Genomic DNA, 18,726 nt, shown 5'->3' on the forward strand with positions numbered 1-18,726 from the left:
TCTCAATCCAATTATTTCTCTTGCACCCTCATTTATTTGTTATTTTTATTTATTTAATTTAATTATTATAATTAAATAAATAATAATAATAATAATAATAATAATAATAATAAACAAATAATTTGGTAAATAAATATTTTCTCAAAATTTAGAAAGTCCTTGATCAATTTATTTTTATTATTACTGCTCCTATTTGTTTATTTTTTTTAATTATTGCAATTAATTAAATAAATAAATGCTAATAATAAATATAAATAAATCATTAAATAATATTTTCAAATATAACTAAAACCCTTGATTCAATGTCAAGTCGAATTTTTTCTGTAATCATTTTCGTTTCGATTAATTTCGATTCAACGCAAATCAAACCTCGATCAACATCGAGTTGTATTTCCTTAATCAAATCATAAGCGATATTTTTTTAAATAACTTGGATGAAAAAGGATCGATTAAGTGTGGACCTTCTCTTTCCCCGAGCGTTTGAACACTGATGTAGAGCTCCATGTGCAAGCACTTGTCTTTCGTATTAAAACACAATAATTAAGTCAATTCAGTTAGTTCTCCTATAAAAGATAAATGATTGATTGGGTGTATACCTTCTCCTTTCCCGATTATTTGGATACTGGCTGTAGAGCTTGATGTGCGAATAATCGTCTTTTATTAATGAACCTAACTTAAGTCGCCATATATTTTTCATAATAAATTAGAAGAAAAAGGATTGATTGGGTGTAGACCTTCTCCTTCCTCGAATGTTTGGACATTGTTGTAGAGCTCACTGTTTGAATACTCGTCTTCCACCTAAAATACTTTCAACATATCAAACTTATTTTCTCGCTGCCACGCGATCAAGAACCTCTTTTACAAAATAGATATGTTTAATCCCTTCTATTGTGGTGCAAATAAACGATGTAAGTCTCCATGTGCAAACCGCGTTTTACCGCTAGAACGCAATCTAAATATCCACTTAATAAAATCGACCAACAAACAAACTTTTGCTACGAAGAACTACGTTAACATTCTAATCCCAAATCTAACTAAAAGATTCTCATTGAGTACAATGAATGTGAGGGTGTTAATATCTCCCCCTTTCATAATTGACTCCTGAACCCGAATTTGGTTGCGATAACCATTTTATTTTTTCTTTTAAGGGTTTTATCGATACTTTCCTTTTTATTTTAGAATATATAAAGTTTGGCAGTGACTGTTATTTCTAGCGTGTGATAGCTCGTGGTCATTTTTCATGCCGCGACACTAACTAAGGACTCAACTTGATTGATGAAGAGATTTCGATTCAAAATTCGGTTATAGGACTAAGAAACCAAAGGGTTGAATTGATCTTGTGCATGCGATGGAGGAAGATGAGAATTGTTAGCTTGCTTTTCAGTTTCCTCTATTTCACATGATCTTCAGCTTTCTTCCCTTTCTACAATTCTTATTTGAAACAAGAGAAATGAGAACTTAATGAAATAAGATGAATTCCTTACTTACACCCAAGTGTGTAAATACCTAATTGCCCTTTCCCATTTAATTTATCATATCATAACGAAACCTTCAATTAGTAAGATAATTGCACAACTAATCTCCTAACTAAACATACCAATAATTAATTAGTGTGATACTAAGTTGATAGTTTACACTGAGGTATCACATTCTCCTCCCTCCTTATATAGAGTTCGTCCCCGAATTCACAGGGCTTACCTGAAAAGATGAGGATACTACTCTCGTATCTTTGATTCAAGCTCCCATGTAGCCTCGTATGGATGTGACTCCTCCTAAAGAACCTTCACCAGAGGTATCTCCTTGTTTCTCAAAGACTTACTAGCATACTCTACAATACATATGGGTTGTAGTTGGAAGAAGAGATCAGAAGGACGGGGTAAAAAGGACCAAATACGAACTTCCAAATTTATGATATATCATATAACTCGGATAATTAGTGTGGTAATGCTAACTAGAATGCTACCTCACTTACTCGACTCACAATATGATACGGTTCCATATATATCGAACTAAGCTTGCACATCTTGAATGATCCATTTAACCTTAACCTTGGGGTGACCTTCAAGAACACGTGATCCCCCTCTTAGAACTCCAAAGGTCTTTTTCGCTGATATGCATTACTCTTTTGGAAATCTTGGGTTTTCTTTATTTTCTTTTGAGTCGTCATGAATTTCTCTGAAGTCTTTATGATTATCTTAGATCCAAGAACTCCTTTTTCACCTACTTCGGCCCAACATAACAGTGATTGAAATTTCCTTCCATATAATGCTTCGTATGGAGCCATACCAATACTTGTGTTATAACTATTGTTATAGGAAAATCCTATCCACGACAAGTGGTATTTCTAACTTTCTCCACTCTCTAAGATGGATGCCCTCAACATATCCTTAATAGTCTGAATATTTCTCACTGTTTTCCCATTTGACGGAGGATGACTATCAGTAATCAAGCTTAACCTTGTTCTCATCTCTTGATGGAACACCTTCTAGAATCTCGAAGTAAACTTCAGGTCTCTATCTGATACAATGTTGAATGGTACACCATGTAATCGAATAATCTCTGCTATAAATAACCTTGCGGGGTTAATGACCTTGTAGGAACTCTTTACGGGTATAAAATAGGCTGAATTGGTTAAGAGGTCGATAATCACCCATATAGAGTCATGTCCACCAAGAGTATGGGGTAATTCGATAATAAAATCCATGGAAATGTTGTCCCACTTACACACGGGTATCTCTAATGGCTCTTTTTTAAGTCATGCTACATCTTTGAAGAACCAAGGTCAATGGCGAACTTGCTCTTATGGGCTTCATCTAAGACCAGTCCTCTTAAATTAGAATCATTGGGTACACACATCCTCTGACTAAAGAGAAGAACTCCATTAGGGGCTCGAACAAAGTCAGGAAGACCTTCATTAGCCTACAATTCTACATCAGACCATTGGGTGTGATGAATCTTCTCTCTCAATTCACTTTTGATACACAGGATATTAATCAATACACCTGCCTAAGTCCACACAAAATGGAGATTAAGATTCTAAAACTTTTCCATTAGATCATACTCTAACATCATCAATCCAGTTGTATGAATCTCCTTTCTACTCAAAGCATCTTCCACCTTGTTAGCCTTTCTAGTGTGATACTTCAGCTCGAGGTCATAATCTTTAAGATCTTCCATCCATCTGCTATGATGCATATTCAGTTCTTTCTGATCAAAGAGATACTTTAGAATTTTATGATCACTGAACATCATGAATTGAACTTCGTACAAGTAGTGTCTCCACACTTTAAGTGCGAAGATAATAGCAACAAGTTCAAGGTCATGGGTAGGATAGTTCTCCTCATGATGCCTTAATTTCCGAGATGAATAGGCTATAACTTACCCAACTTGCATAAGTATACCACACAATCCCTACTTCGAGACGCCACAGAAAACCTCATATGGTTGGTCTGGATCGGGAATTACCAATACCGGAGTAGTGGTCAACTTCTTCAACTTTTGGAAACTTTTCTCACGTTCAAGTCCCAGCTAAAAGGAACTTCCTTCCTAGTAAGTCTCGTTAATGGTAATGCCAACTTATAAAATCCCATAATGAACATCCAATAGTAACCTGTCAAACCTAAGAAACTTCAGGCTTTAGATGAAACCTTTGGTCTATCACAATTAATTATTATCTCCACCTTTGATGGATCTACGGATACACCTCCTCTAGATATTACATGGCCAAGGAATCTCACCTTGGGCATCCAGAATTCACACTTGTTGAACTTTGTAAACAACTGCTTCTCTCAAAGAATTGATAACACAATCATTAGATGCTATATGTGCTCTTTAGGGGTACAGGAGTATATTAATATGTCATCTATAAAAACCACTAAAAACTGGTCTAAGTACGGTTCGAATACCCGATTCATATAATCCATAAAGACAACAAGAACATTGGTTACTCCAAACACCATAACTAGAAATTCATAATGGCCATACCGCATCCTAAAGGCGGAGTTAGATGTATATGAGATCTTTAACCAAATTTGAAGATATCATGATCTGATATCAATCTTCAAGAACACATAGGCTCCTTTCAATTGATCCAGAAGGTCATCAATTTGTAGTAGGGAATACTTGTTCTTGATGGTAACTTTGTTCAATTGACAGTAGTCAATACATAGTCGAATGGCACAATCCTTCTTCTTAACTAACAATATTGGTGCTACCCACGGAGAAAAACTAGGCCAAATGAAATGGTTTGCTATCGGCTCCTCTAACTAGTTATTCAATTCCATTAACTCAATCAGATACATTCGATACAGAGCTATGGAAATCTGAGCAGTTCCCGGAACAACATAGATGGAAGACTTCACTTCCCATTCGAGGGAAATTACATCTTCAAGAAAGACTTTAGGAAATTCACACATAACTAGAATTTCTGACACACTTGTCCTATCTCCTAAATCTCTAGTGATAATCAAAAGGAAGGACTTCTCTTGTGTAAAAAAATAATTGGCCATATTAATTATACCTTCAATCAGTTTACCAATCACGTCAATTTGGGTAGTCTCTTCGGCAGGAATGAAAATAGCCTTTTTCCTTGTATTCGATTTATACTTAATTGGTAGACAATCAATCCATCCCCAATATCATGGTAATCTTCTTGAGTGGTAGGAAATTAGATCAATTAAGAATTCACGGCCATTAAAGGAAATAAAACAATCCCTACAGACCCACTGAGCTTCATCAATGTTATTCGTAGTGGAGGTAATAACTATTGGGCTAGGAAGGAAAGTAGCTTCAAACCTAAGTTGTTATACACACTTGGTAGAAATAAAGGAATGAGTTGATCCTCTCTCAACTAGTACAAATAAAGGTTGATTGTTTACATAACACGTATTAGTAACAAGATTAGTATCACCCCTTGCCTTCTTAGCTCCCAAGGTGAAAACCTAACCCACAATGTTTCGCTGAGAACTATGATTTGGACAATCTTTTGCAATATGAGCTAGCTCATCAGTCATCACACTTGAAGCGCCTCCATTGACCTTCCCTACATTTTTCAGAATTTCTTCTCTTACATTTACTGCACTGGGGTTGTTGTGCTGGGTTGTCACAATCAGCTTGCTTCCTCTTAGATGGAGGTTCTCGGGGTTTCTAATACCAACTTGACCTCCCTTTCTCCTTGTATTCTAACATACCTTATTCCCTTTCATCTCAGATTATCCTTAGGCTGTTTTCAGCAACATAACATTGCTTAAACACCCAACATATGTGGTGAACCCCCCTAGGACAAACTGTGTGCAATGTCCTCTCTCAGTACAAACATAAACGAATTTATCTTCCACAACTCATTTGGTGTATAGACTTCTTGTATGGAATAGGAATCCATGCACACAAATTGTTCTGCATACTCTGACACCAACATGTTGCCTTACTTGAACTGTTGGAATTCTCGCTCTTTCTGCGACCACAAACTGTTAGGATAATACTTATCCAATAAAGTCGTCTTGAAGTGTTACCAATCCTATAGAATCATCTGAGAAGTCATATAAGCATATGCATGATCCCACCATCTACCATCCGATCCTTTCATCATCTGGGCAAAAAAGACCACTTTTCTTCTTCACTAAAGTTGATGGCCTGGAATACTCTCTCCATACAAGCTAACCAATCACGAGCCACCACGAAATCAAGGAAATCTAGGAACTTGGATGGTTTCATTTTGAAAAATGAACGAAAGTCTGTCCATGCAACATTCTATGGAGTATGAGGGGTTGTTGTTGCCCCTGAACTCCCTACATTATCTGCATCATCATCTAATTTTATTGTTGCATTATATGGGTCCATGGCACTTCTGTATTTCCAGCTTCCACTTTGGATTCCACTATCTTGGTCCTAGGCCATTCGGGACCTCTGGGCCTATCAATCATCCTCTTGTATGTTCTACACACGAAATTAAGTTGATCAAGCTCAATGGCATTAGTAAGACATAAGGCATCATGCTGACAAATACACATATGAGGCAAAATTTGATTGACTTATGATGTTTCATGGTTGGGTCAAGAATCAACCTACTATAATACCAACTATAACAACCCAACCATATATCTAGAATAATACGTAGTGGTGCCAAAATGGTACCCGAAAATCATACATAAATATCTTACACAAGGAAAAGGATTAGTATAGAGTATAAAAGTCGAATACATCATGGTCAAAATAATACAACACAGATGGTACTAATTCACGATCTGAGAATAATAAGCTAAACATCAAAACACAACGGAAGAAGTTTCCACTGAAAAATCTTCAAGCTTAAGGCATCTTACCCTTGCATTTTCCTTGCCTCGAGCTACCTGAAAATAATCACCAATATTAGGGCGAGATTACTAAATCTCAGTGAGTCCCCATATCCTATGGGTCCTCTCGGCTCTACAAGGTATATCATTTTAATTCGGATCATCCCATTGATCCATGGGTTCCTCACTTATTAGCTCCATGAATAAACAAGTAACAGATAACATGATAATAGGATTTATTTACTATCATAATTTCTGAAATTGTTAGATTTAGTCTACCATTAGTGTGAATCAAATTGTGTGTATTCATACGAACGCACCAAATGAATTCCAGAGTAGTATCCACCATTCTATTTAGGCCACATAAGCATACATTTGGTTAGTATCCAAGTGCATAACACCAAGAGACTACAGAAGCACACCAATAAATTGCTCAGGCGACTATCTATGTGATTTACGCCAACAAGTCTACACAAGCACACCCGTGGCGAGTATCCAAGTGTATAACACCTACATGGCTACACAAGCACACCAATCAATAACTAAGGTGAGTATCCAAGTGATTTACACCAACCAAGGCTACACAAGCGCACAACAATAACCCAAGTGAGTATCCAAGTGATTTATGCCAACAAAGGCTACACAAGCACACCTATGGTGAGTATCCAAGTTCATAATGTCTAGAAAGGCTACACAAGCACACCAATTAATAGCTCAGGTGAGTATTCAAGTGGTTTATGTCGACAAGGCTACATAAGTACACATGTGGTGAGTATCCAAGTGTATAACACCTACATGGCTACACAAGTACACCAATCGATAACTCAGATGAGTATCCAAGTGATTTAAGCCAACCAAGGCTACACAAGCACACCAATTGATAGCCCAGGCGAGTCACCAAGTGATTTACCACCTAGCAGCTTAGGCTCACTCCTTCTTTCGATCATACCAATAAAACTATATCCGAACATCCAACAGGAAAAAATGGACAACCGGGAAAAGAAGTGGAAATACGTTGAAGTCCACACCATGTTGTAATCCTCTATGTTAGCTTCATAATGCAACTAGTCACGTCTTATTTTGAGATACATAACTCAAGATACGTCACAAATGATGTTATGGGAAATTTTGCACTAACAAGCTCTCTTAGCAACACCATGGTGAACTCCAACCGAGCTCAGGCAAAAAGCTCACACTTTCCTACAACCACATGCTTGCTGAGCGAGCTATCTCTCACTAGGCGAGACAACCCAGAAAATCTCGTTAGGCGAAGTCAGGGCGAACTCCAATTGATCTCAAACATAATGGAATTCATTCCCTAAAATGAGTAGGTTTGCTGGGTGATGTTGTCTCTCGTTAGGCAAGAACTCAACAACTCAGAATTCTCAGGCTTAGGAAGGCTCGTTGGGCGAAGCCTTCTCTTGCTAGGCGAGAATAGCAGAAAGTGCAGAAAATGCCACTTCCAGAACATGAAAAAGGAAAATTCACGACATAACATGCATGTATTTCATATGTATGGTTGTAAGTTCAACATGCAAGAGAATCAACAACACATATAAGCAATTAGGCATGCAATTGACATGATTTCAGACATTTATCACAAACCACGTCCATTATCATGCAAGTCCTAATTTCTAACCTCAAGTCATAACTAAGGACTCACCTTGATTAATGAAGAGATGTTGGTTCAGAATTGGGTTATAGGATTAAGAAACCAAAGGGTTGCATTGATCTTGTGCATGCGATGGAGAAAGCTGAGAGTTGTTGCCTTGCTTTTCACTTTCCTCTATTTCAAGTGTTCTTTACCTTGTTTCTCTTTCTCCAATTTTGATTTGCAACAAGAGAAGTGAGAACTTAATGGAATAAGTTGAATTCCTTACTTACACCCAAGGGTGTAAAGACCTAATTGCCCTTTCCCACTTAATTAGTCAAATCACAGTGAAACCTTCAATTAATAAGATAATTGCACTACTAAACTCCTAACTAGACACACCAATAATTATTTATCATGATAATTAGTCGATAATTTGCACAGGTATTACAAATTTAATTTATTAATTTATCTTCTATTAAATTAGGATGACTTAATTAAAAATAATATTAATTTTTCTAACTTTTTAATACATTATTGTAAATAAAATTAACAATATAATAAAAGTAAAGACAATAGATCAAGTCACAAATAATTATGTTTTATATTTCATCCTAAAAATTTGATAATACATTAATTCATAAGGAGTTACCTAGCCATTGTTTGGAGTATTTTCCAAACAACACTTATTTATATGCATTTCAAGTTCTTACTTTTTGAAGCCCTAAAGCCTAAAGTTTAAGGTCCCGGTATTTTCGGAGGCCTTATGCGACGGGCCAACTTGCACGGACATAAAATCGACTCTGCTTTAGTTATAAGGAAATTTTACTTCATACATCTACATTTATACTAATATCCCTATAATTTTTTAAAAATAACAATTTTATCCTTAATTGTTTTTAACCAATTTACCATTTCATTTTTAACCATTCAATTGAGGCTTCCGAAAATTACACTTTCCACCCTCGTACCGGAACTCCTTGAAAAAGAAATCCGGTATGTATTTTTTTCAAACCGGAAGACATTGTGAAAGACATCCGGAACACTGCAAACAGTATACCGGAAGAGTTATCTAAAGAGTTCCGATTCTTTTTGAAGAAAAAAAATGTTCCGAAACATTTATCATATGTATTCCGGTTAACAAAGTGACATAAACCGGAACTCTTCCTTGAAGACTTCCGGTATTATATTTCTGTAATCCGAAACTCTTCGTTGAAGGCTTCCGATTTGTAATTTTATTTTATTTTTTACTTTTTTTATTATGCAGGAACGGAAAATCTTTCCCAAATACGTGTAGATATTTCTTATGTATTTTTAACCACTCAAAGATTTGGTACACGAGAAGAGGTGATCAGATGGATTAAAGAGGTTGGAATCGATAATAAAGTAACTGTTATTATCACTCGTTCAGATACTGGAACAGGCAAGAGAGGGATAAGTAACAAATTAATATTTGGTTGTGATAAAGGTAGGAAACACAAGGATACTGATAGTGGAACCCAAAGTGCATCCAAGAAATATGGATGCCCATTTAAAATCAGGTCGACTCTGGCGAAAGATGGGTCTGGTTGGAAGATTGATGTAAAATGTGGGGTCCATAATCATGGTTTACCTGATAGATTAGAAGGTCATTCCTTTGTTGGTAGGTTGACCACAGATTAGAAGCAACATGTTGCTGATTTGACAAAGAGACATGTACCACCTAGACACATATTGTTTTCCTTGCAAGACCGAGATCTAGAGAATGTCACTCGAATTACGCAAATATAGAAGCATAAGAGTATGATAGAAAAAGAGATAATAGGTCCTAAAAGTGAGATACAACATTTATTTAAGCTTATTGAGGATGCAGGCTATGTGTATTGGAGTAGAAAAAGGGATGACTCGGAAGTTGTGAGATATATTTTGGGCCCATACTGATTCAGTTAAGTTGTTGAATATTTTTCCTATTGTGTTAGTTATGGATATCACCTACAAGACAAACAAATATAGACAACCTTTGTTTGAAATTGTTGACATGACATCAACCGAGTTGACTTTTGCTGTCGCATTTGCGTATATGGAGTCTGAGCAGACAAAGAATTTTTGTTGGGTATTGGAGAAACTTAAAGAATTATTTGTGAAGAAAGATTTGTATCCACAAGTGATTTTGACAGATAGAGATCTTGCTTTGATGAAAGCAATTGAAATTGTGTTTCCCATGTCGATTAATTTGCTATGTAGATTTCATATTAACAAAAACTTTGGTGCAAAATGCAAACAATGTATGGTGAATGACATGCAAGTTCAACAACAACCTCTTCAGTGACATCTTGAGGACTCAAGAACGCACCCCAGTTGGAAAGTACTCGTGAATCCTGTAAGACCCTAATTTTGACCATAAGATCCCTCATGGCATCATATCATTGCTCAGTGCATTGCCCCACGGAATTGTTATATCTTGCCTTGATAAGTTCCCTAGTAGAGTTTCTTCTACGGCAGATCTTATCGATTTTCGGCCACCTGTTCCCGAGAATGGATGAGAAGTAGTGGCAGTTGGAAGTTGTAACCTTTTTCTATCCCTAGCGGTGATCGATGTCTTCCCGTATTTGATGCATCCTCACCAGAACTAAGTTCTCCTGTAGGTCTTGCCCTTCATTTTGAGATGTTGTGCCGGATGTCTATCCTTGATTCTTGGACCTGTTTGTGTTAGATTTGTCTGTCTGTCAGCATTAATCATACACAAATCATGCATATACATTCATAATTATATCATTCGGATATTCATGTTGCATTCGTTGCCATATATCTTCGCTTGTTATCTCCTGCTATTGATGAAAAATTCTTCCTCAAGCAGATGTTTGTGTCTGATCTCTCCATATAGAGTCAGCCCCATAAGCAGAAAATGTCTATCTTTCCTTCTTTATTCCCCACTGAGTTATGTCCTCGTGGATGATTATTGTTTTAAGTTTCCTTCCCAGTTGTATATCGGGATGGAATTACTCCCCCTGAGTTATATCCTCATCGGGTTGAGTCTTGTTTGATTGTGTCTTTCTAGTTTGTTCCTAGATTGACTCATTTCTTGTTATCCCCTGCAGTTTCCTGTGGTTTAGTTGTTCAATTGCTCAATAACCAGTCATTATTCATCATTTTCCCCAGTGGATTTTTGTGTCCTTCTACCCAGTAACTGGTAGTTGTAAGTCCTTTTTCTGTGGTTTTCTACCTAGTAACCGGTAGATGTAATCCCCTCTTTGTTGGTTATCTTTACCCAGTAACCGGTACTGATGTTCCTTCGTTTTGAGTATACTACCCAGTAGTCGGTGATATATCTCTTTGGTAATTGCTTTTGTTAGGCAATTTACCCCTTGCGAGTCATCTTTCATTTACCCGTGATTGGTCATCATTTTATACCCAGTAGTCGGTATCCCGATGTCCTTTCTTTTCGGTTGATTTATCCTTCATTAACCCAGTAACCGGTTGTGGATAATCTTCCATGCGAGTATGTTATCTACGTTATGACGGTAATAGATAATATATCTCATGCGCTCTTCAGTCGAAGTCTTTTTCTTCCCCAGTTGAGTAAGATTCGTATTTCCTTGTGGAATTGAATGTCCATCCTATAAGTCGAGTTTGCTTTTTCAGCCCTTCTTTTGGATGACGAGTGTCTTGGATGTGTTCCCAATTCACGCTTGGTTGGTCACCTACTATATACCCAGTAACCGGTATCCCTGGTGTTCCTTCCTTCTGCTCCCTATTATGACTATTTGTCCCCTATGGAGTCAGATTTTCCTGAGTTGAGATGTGCCTTTTGGGTCCTCCTAAGATGTTTCGGATGATTGATATCTATCACCCTTATATCGGTCTTAGATATTCTTTCTCCTTGAGCGTGTTATTCTCTCACCCAGTAACCGATGTTTTGATAACATGTCTCTCTTTGAGCTTATTACCCAGTAGCCGATAATATCTCGTTGTTTCTTCCTCAGCTGAGTCCTTTATGGACATCCCCGTCTGAGTCCGGATCTTTATCCGAAGTATCCTTTATGGATAGTTTTGTTGTATTGGCATATCCCCCAATACATGCATCCTTGCGTCAGCTCGAGTCTTTCCATTGATTTATTTTCGTGGAATCCCTTCGTGTCTCCCCGCAAGTTTTCAAGTCGTGACCTGCTCACACATTTTCACTTTTCCCCAGAGTCTTTGTCTCTCTAGTGAGTATGTTACTCCTATGAACTTTTTCATTCTTTCCCGATTTCTTTTCCTTTCATGGCAATTATTCACCATGAAAAATTTATTTTGCATGCATACATTTGCATCATGAGGTCTCTTAGGCACCAAAATTCGTCTCTTTGTTATTATTTAAGTCCATTATACCTCGTCGAGACGAAGATTTTAACCTTCATATCTCCAGCTAGAATGAACTTAAATATGGGCATATGTAAGACCCTAATTTTGACCCTAAGATCCCTCATGGCATCATATCATTGCTCAGTGCATTGCCTCAAGGATCATAGCATGTTTGGCTCCTTAACCCTAGGGTTGGGACTTGTGTGAGTGGTTTGAAACCAACGAGCATGCTTGTATTGTATATTATTGATTTTCTTATTTTATTATTAACCAAAAGCACAAAAATATGTCACTAACTCTTTTTGTTTTGAAGCTCGAGTGATCATGTGCTCCCATGCTCCTAGGAGGCTCCTAAGCTCAAAGAAATGGCTAGATGAAGATGAGAAAAAGCATGGCAATGGTCCACAAAGCTCTTAATCATCATATATGTCTCCCAAGTATCTCAATTTGCCAATTTTATCAAGATAACCCAAAGGGCTTGAGGATTGTTTCCCAAGGAAACCCTAATTCAACTATGCTTTGATTGTGCCTTGTTCGTGAAGCAACCTCAACCTATAATCAAATTTAATCAATGGAAGTTCTTTAATTCACTATTTTATGCATATATGAGCCTATGTTAGGCCCCTCAATAATTTATTCATCAAAATTGGAAGTTTGGCCTTGAAAAGTTGACCAGTCAAGTCATCTGACTAAACTGAGGATCACTAAGATATAACTTTTAATGTGTTTGTTAAATGAAGATGACCCCAAGAGAACAAGTGTTATTAAGAACCATATGGACAACTTTCATGTTCATCACAAATCCATTTGAAACTTAGAATGTCATCATTCATTTCAAAACATTATAGGTCATTTTAACTGAAACCCTAATTTTGGGTCAACTTACCAAGGACCTAACTTCCTTAATTTATATTATTTTGAGGTGATACCCAATGAATTGGAAATATTAAGATGTCTACTTCAAATGTTATGTTGGAAGAAATTTCATAATCCTAAAAGAAATACATGTGATAATACAAAACATTATAGGTCACTTTGGACCTAAGTCATTGAATTTGAAAAGTTCCCAACTTCGAGTGCCCATAACTTTCTCATGAAAAATACAAATGATGCAAACTTTGAGTCTAAATTGATTATATTGAAAATATATACAACTTTTATGTTGGAGGTTTTTCCATTTGAAGCATGCATCATTGAAACAAAGGGGCTTGAAGATGCTTGCTTTTGGTGAAAATTTTCAAAGGGTGACTTAGACATGTTTTGTGCCCAAACTTTCCCAACATGACTTTTGTTCCTTATTTCAAGAGCTTTCCAACCATTACTCACATTAATTTTTTGGACTTTCCATGTGGGAGTTTCGAAGAGCTTTCTTTTTATGTCCATTTTGGCATTTCAGGATGTAACTTGATGTGCAAGCTTGTGAAGATCATTATGCACGTCCAATTCATTTCCAGATGATCTCAACATGTTGTATCACCCATCATTGGGCCTTACATGCGCCTGTACAGGCCCGTGCAAGAGGAATTCAAATCCCATGCACACGAGAGAACCAAGCCTTGCAATCCATTTCAGCTATAAATAAGTGTGCATTCTCATTCAATTGGCAACCAAGTGGAGATCTGAATTGCTGGTGAATTGAAATCCCAACCCTCACTAAAGGAATTTTCAGTTTTCTCTTTCTCTTTCAAGCTTGAAATTCAACATCATTAGTTGATTTTCAAAGCTCAATTCCTTAACCTATCATCACCATCACACTTCCAGAGCAAAAGCAGATCAAGATCTTGGAGAATTCGTGGCATTTGAAGCTTCATTTCAGAGGTAGAACCTCAAACTTTTTTGATCTAGATCTTGTAATACAATGTGATTTTCTTTGGTTTGTGTGGTTTTCTGAAGTCCTCTCACTTGAGGCAGGCCAATGGTGGTCTTAATTGTTCAAATCGTGCCATTTCAGTTCACACACCATGATCTTCAAGCTCACATTTCTCCCTAAATAGGAATAGTGAGGATGATCTATGGTTACAGTGGTGATGTACATCACCTCAGCTTCATTTTGATGTCCTCTTTTTTCATTTTCATTGCAATTTATTTTCCTGTGCGTGGTGGCCGGAAATGGTTAGATCACCGGAGAAGATGGTGGTTTCCACCACCATCCCCACGTGTTTGAGTCCCAGCCATTGGATCGTGCCTAAACGTTTTAATCTTGGCCATTCCATGTGTTGACTTGTTTTAATGCCATGTGTTGCGCGCTTGACTTGAGATCACCATGAATCCGCGCCTCTGAGCCATGTGATCCATGCCACGTCAATTAATGAAATGATCTGATGGCGCTGGATTTTTCTATTTTTCTTATTTTCTTTTAATTTCAGTTAATTCCTTTTATTTTCAAAAATTCATAAATATTTTATTTGAAGTCACAAAAATATGAGACCAATGCCAAAAAAATTCTTGAAAAATCTAGTTTCATATTTTGATTTCTAATTATTTTTGTGACTTTATTTAGTATTTTTTGTGAATTATTTGATTTTTAATAGTTTTAATTCATTTTAATTACTTTTTGATATTTGAAAAATCCAAAAATATTTTCCTAACACCTTTGGATCATGATAAGTCAATGAAAAATAGTCTCATCAATTTCTTATTTGATTTGAGATTTACTTGAGATTTTAATTCATATTGTGTTATTTTTATTGTTTTTAATTGTTTTTAAATAGTTTCTGATTTCAAAAATTGTTGAAAAAATTTGTTAAAGTTTGTTTGACCATGTTAGACCTATGAGAATTTAATTGGACTTGTTGAAGTTGATTTGAATTAAATTGGAGGTTTTACCATATTTTGTTTATTTTATTTTGCATTTATTTTTAATTCAAAAAATACCAAAAAATTATGGTTGACTTGTTGACTTGTAATCTTCATTTCTCTTCTGTTTAACATTGATTGATGATGACTTGGTTCACATTTGATCAATTGAATTTGATACTTGGATTCTCTTTCCATTCATTTCATCTTCATCCCTTTCTATTTATTTTGGCCAATGAGTTAATGTCTTATGGTTGGTCTTGACAAATGAGAGGTTTAATCTTCTTTGATCCAAACCAAACTCAACTTGATCCAAGATCAGGTGAGTTGTTTTGTGTCCAAGATAGATTGCTTCTTGGTCAAGCAAAAAACCTAAAGTCCATACAAGGCCTCTCCCCTTTTGTTTTGGCATGGCAAGTTTTTGGAGCTTGGCTTACTAGTCATGATCTCTAACTTGTGTGTATTTGCCTGTAGTTTTATTGACCGGCCTCAGATAGGTGTGACTACTATATTAGTCCACTTACGATTGCTTAACATAGCGCTACATTGTCTTATGACAAACTAACATAACTTCACTAATTACTAACTTTAATTTGAGCATTTAATTTTTTGCCCTTTACTTTAATGCACTTTATTTCTTGCTCATTTATTTACATTGCTTTTCACTTTGCTCACTTGAGCACATATTTTATGTTTATGTCATTTTTCTTTTGCTCATTTGAGCTCATTATTGTATATAAATATATTGTTGTCTTGTGGTTGTTTTGCCTTTGTTTTGTGTGAACCTAATGCAAAAAGTAGAAAGGACTTAGAATTAGGATATACCTATGCTTAAAGGATTTCAAGAGCAACTAGGCATCATGCCTTTAGAATGCTAAATTTGTTGAAAAGCAACCAGGCCTCATTCCTTTAGAATGCTAAATTTCAAAGTTGACTTCAAAGGACTTCCCTTCCAAAACTTATTCTTTGTCCATTCCCCTTATTGTGTTGTGAACTTTTTGATGTTTGCTCTTGTGTGATAGGGATTCCATCTTGAGATAGTAAAGAGGACCATTGTCATGAGTAGCCAAGTTAAGAGAGACAAGTCAAATGGAGATCCTAGGAGCTTGAATCTAAATAACTGCTTGATTGCTTGATTGTGTTTGCTAAGTCCAAAGGAAAGGAGCATCTTGAATCATCTCTATGATTTCAAGAAAAGGAACTCCAAGGGTTTTATCTTCCCTCTTATCTTTATATGCTTTAGGACTAGCCCTTCTCTTCTTCTCCTCACTCTAACCAAGCCAAAATCTTTTCTTTCAAACTTTGAGATTGTTTCAAATTAGAAACCTAGGCCTTATGCCTTTGATTTTTCAAAATCTTTTCATTAATACTCATTGTGAATGAATCTTAATCCAACTTTGACTTCATTTTGCAAATAAATCTAACTTGTAAATATAACTCACTTCAAGTTGTTTTGTGGTTCCAATGGCCACCTTATTAAAACCTTTTCAAAAATATTAGTCATAGGTTTGAGTTATCATAGTGGTTGATGTAAATCTCACCTTATCCTTAGTGATTGGATTATAAGTCTTCCATACTTATTATAGGGTTAACCCCTCACTAGTATGTTGAAGCTCTCCTTACATGGTGGATTGTTGGTTTAGGTTGAGTTTTCTCCCTTTGATAACAAAAGACCTTAAGGCTTTTGATCAAATCAATTCACCAATCTTTGTGATTTTTACCCCGAACTACGAGGTTTTGGTCCTCCTTTGTGATGGTACGTAGGCAATGGGTTCATCCATTCAAACAACAAAATTTGTACATATAATCTATTCTCTTCTCATCCCCCCAATCTTTTGCACATAATTTCACAAATACAAACCTACAACACCTAATTGCAAAAAGAGGTTCCCTTAGATTACTAAGGATGTTTTTGGTGCGTAAAACCTTCCCATTTCATAACCAACCCCCTTACCCAAATCTCTGACATTTTTATTAGTTTTTGATTTGATAAAACTTCTTACTTGACTTTTGTTCGCTTTTTAGCCTTTCCTTTGGACAAATAAAAGTGTGGTGGCGACTCGAATTGTATGTTTACTTTTGGTTTAGTCAATAAACTTAAAGGTAACGAAAACCCCGCTACAAATCCAACACTGTTACAATATAAAAACATAATAAACAAAATAAATTAAATTAACATACTTTGTAAAATGAATCCAACACTTAATAAACAAAATTAAATTATATACATGCAGGAGAGTAGGATATCCACCGAGCTGCTTGCAACTGAACATGGACGCATCTCCAAGGTATCTGTATAGAGTAACCAATGTAGCGGCTCCCCAACTATATCCCAAACATCTATCTAAGTCCGTAAACAATAAGAGATATCGTGCCTCAACAAGTGTAAAGGTCTTGTCGGAAAAAATTGGGGAATCCACCAACATCAACAAATATGCTCTAGTCGCATATGCCCATCTAGAAGCAGATCTATGTTGTACTAATAAATCGTATAACCACTCCAATTTATAATAAGAACCCCTGCAACTACGCACATGTGATTGTGCCTCACTATGTGACACTCATAAGTAGTCAACAACAAGTTCAACAACAACCTCTTCAATGACATCTTGAGGACTCCAGAACACACCTCTGATGGGAAAATGAAGCAGACATGAGACGTTATCCAAAGTAATGCTCATTTCACCAAACGACATGTGAAATGAAGATGTCTCTAGATGTCATCTTTCCACAAATACGAATACCAAATTTATGTCTATCTTGTTCAAACTAGTTCTTTGAAGTGAAGATAACCCAGATCTAGAAATTCAACTCTCCACCTGTTGTGGAAGAGCTAGTGGAACCCCCCATGTCAGCTTAAGTCCGTGTCCAGCAACCTTTAACTCTTTCTTATGACCTCTTTCCTGAAAACAATTAAAACACATATTATAAAATACAATATAAATTATTCAAATGTTATTCAATTTCAAATATACGTCGTTTATTTACCTCACCAAACCATAAATGGTGAGCAACATGATGCTCGTACTTTACCAAAAGAGACGTATCGTACGACCCTCCTGGATAGCCAGTCGGCTCTGCTGCAGATGAAGATGCGTCCATCCTAAACTACAGTCTAGAATCCTACCGTCAACACCTCGTCTTCGAACCACTATAAAAAAATATTATAAAAACACACACTGGAACACTTCTAAAATGAGTTCCGGTGTGATGAAAACACAGGTTGAGTTCCGGAACACTTTCCATAAGACTTTCGGTTAAATGAATGAAAATCGGAAATCTTTTACAAAGAGTTTCAGTTAACACTCTTCCAAACCGGAAGTCTTTCTTAAAGAATTCTGGTTCAACGCCCAAAAATTACAGCAAACCAGAAGTCTTCTGGAAAGTGTTCTAGTATATATTTTGTGAACCGGAAGACTTACTCTTAGTATTCCGATTTACACGGCCAAAAACGCTGATCCGAAAGTCTTGAAGCGAAAATGAAAAAAAAAATCAAATTTTGGAAAAGATACCTTATTTAGACGAGGACATTTAGGTCCAAAAAACTATATTATAGAGGTATGGGTATAATTATAGGGGTACGGGGTAAAACTTCTTAATTACAAAGATAGATTAGTCAATACCATACTTAAAAATAACATTTGCTTGTTAGTTAAGGATTCGTTTGATTTTCATTTTCATAGTGTCACGTATATTTGTTTTTAAAAAATTACATTTTTTTTAAAG

General features: G+C 36.1%; 1 long non-coding RNA gene across 1 annotated transcript; it reads right to left on the reverse strand.

Moving 5' to 3' along the window:
- Positions 1-4,666: 4,666 nt before the first annotated feature.
- Positions 4,667-8,121, reverse strand: LOC127120832 (uncharacterized). Its single transcript, XR_007803266.1, has 2 exons — positions 7,954-8,121; positions 4,667-5,934 (listed from the first exon to the last, which is right to left on the reverse strand). It is a non-coding gene; the product is annotated as an uncharacterized LOC127120832 (long non-coding RNA).
- Positions 8,122-18,726: the final 10,605 nt, after the last annotated feature.

Source organism: Lathyrus oleraceus, chromosome 2, assembly GCF_024323335.1.
Source record: "Lathyrus oleraceus cultivar Zhongwan6 chromosome 2, CAAS_Psat_ZW6_1.0, whole genome shotgun sequence".
In the NCBI taxonomy this organism is placed as follows: domain Eukaryota; kingdom Viridiplantae; phylum Streptophyta; class Magnoliopsida; order Fabales; family Fabaceae; genus Lathyrus; species Lathyrus oleraceus.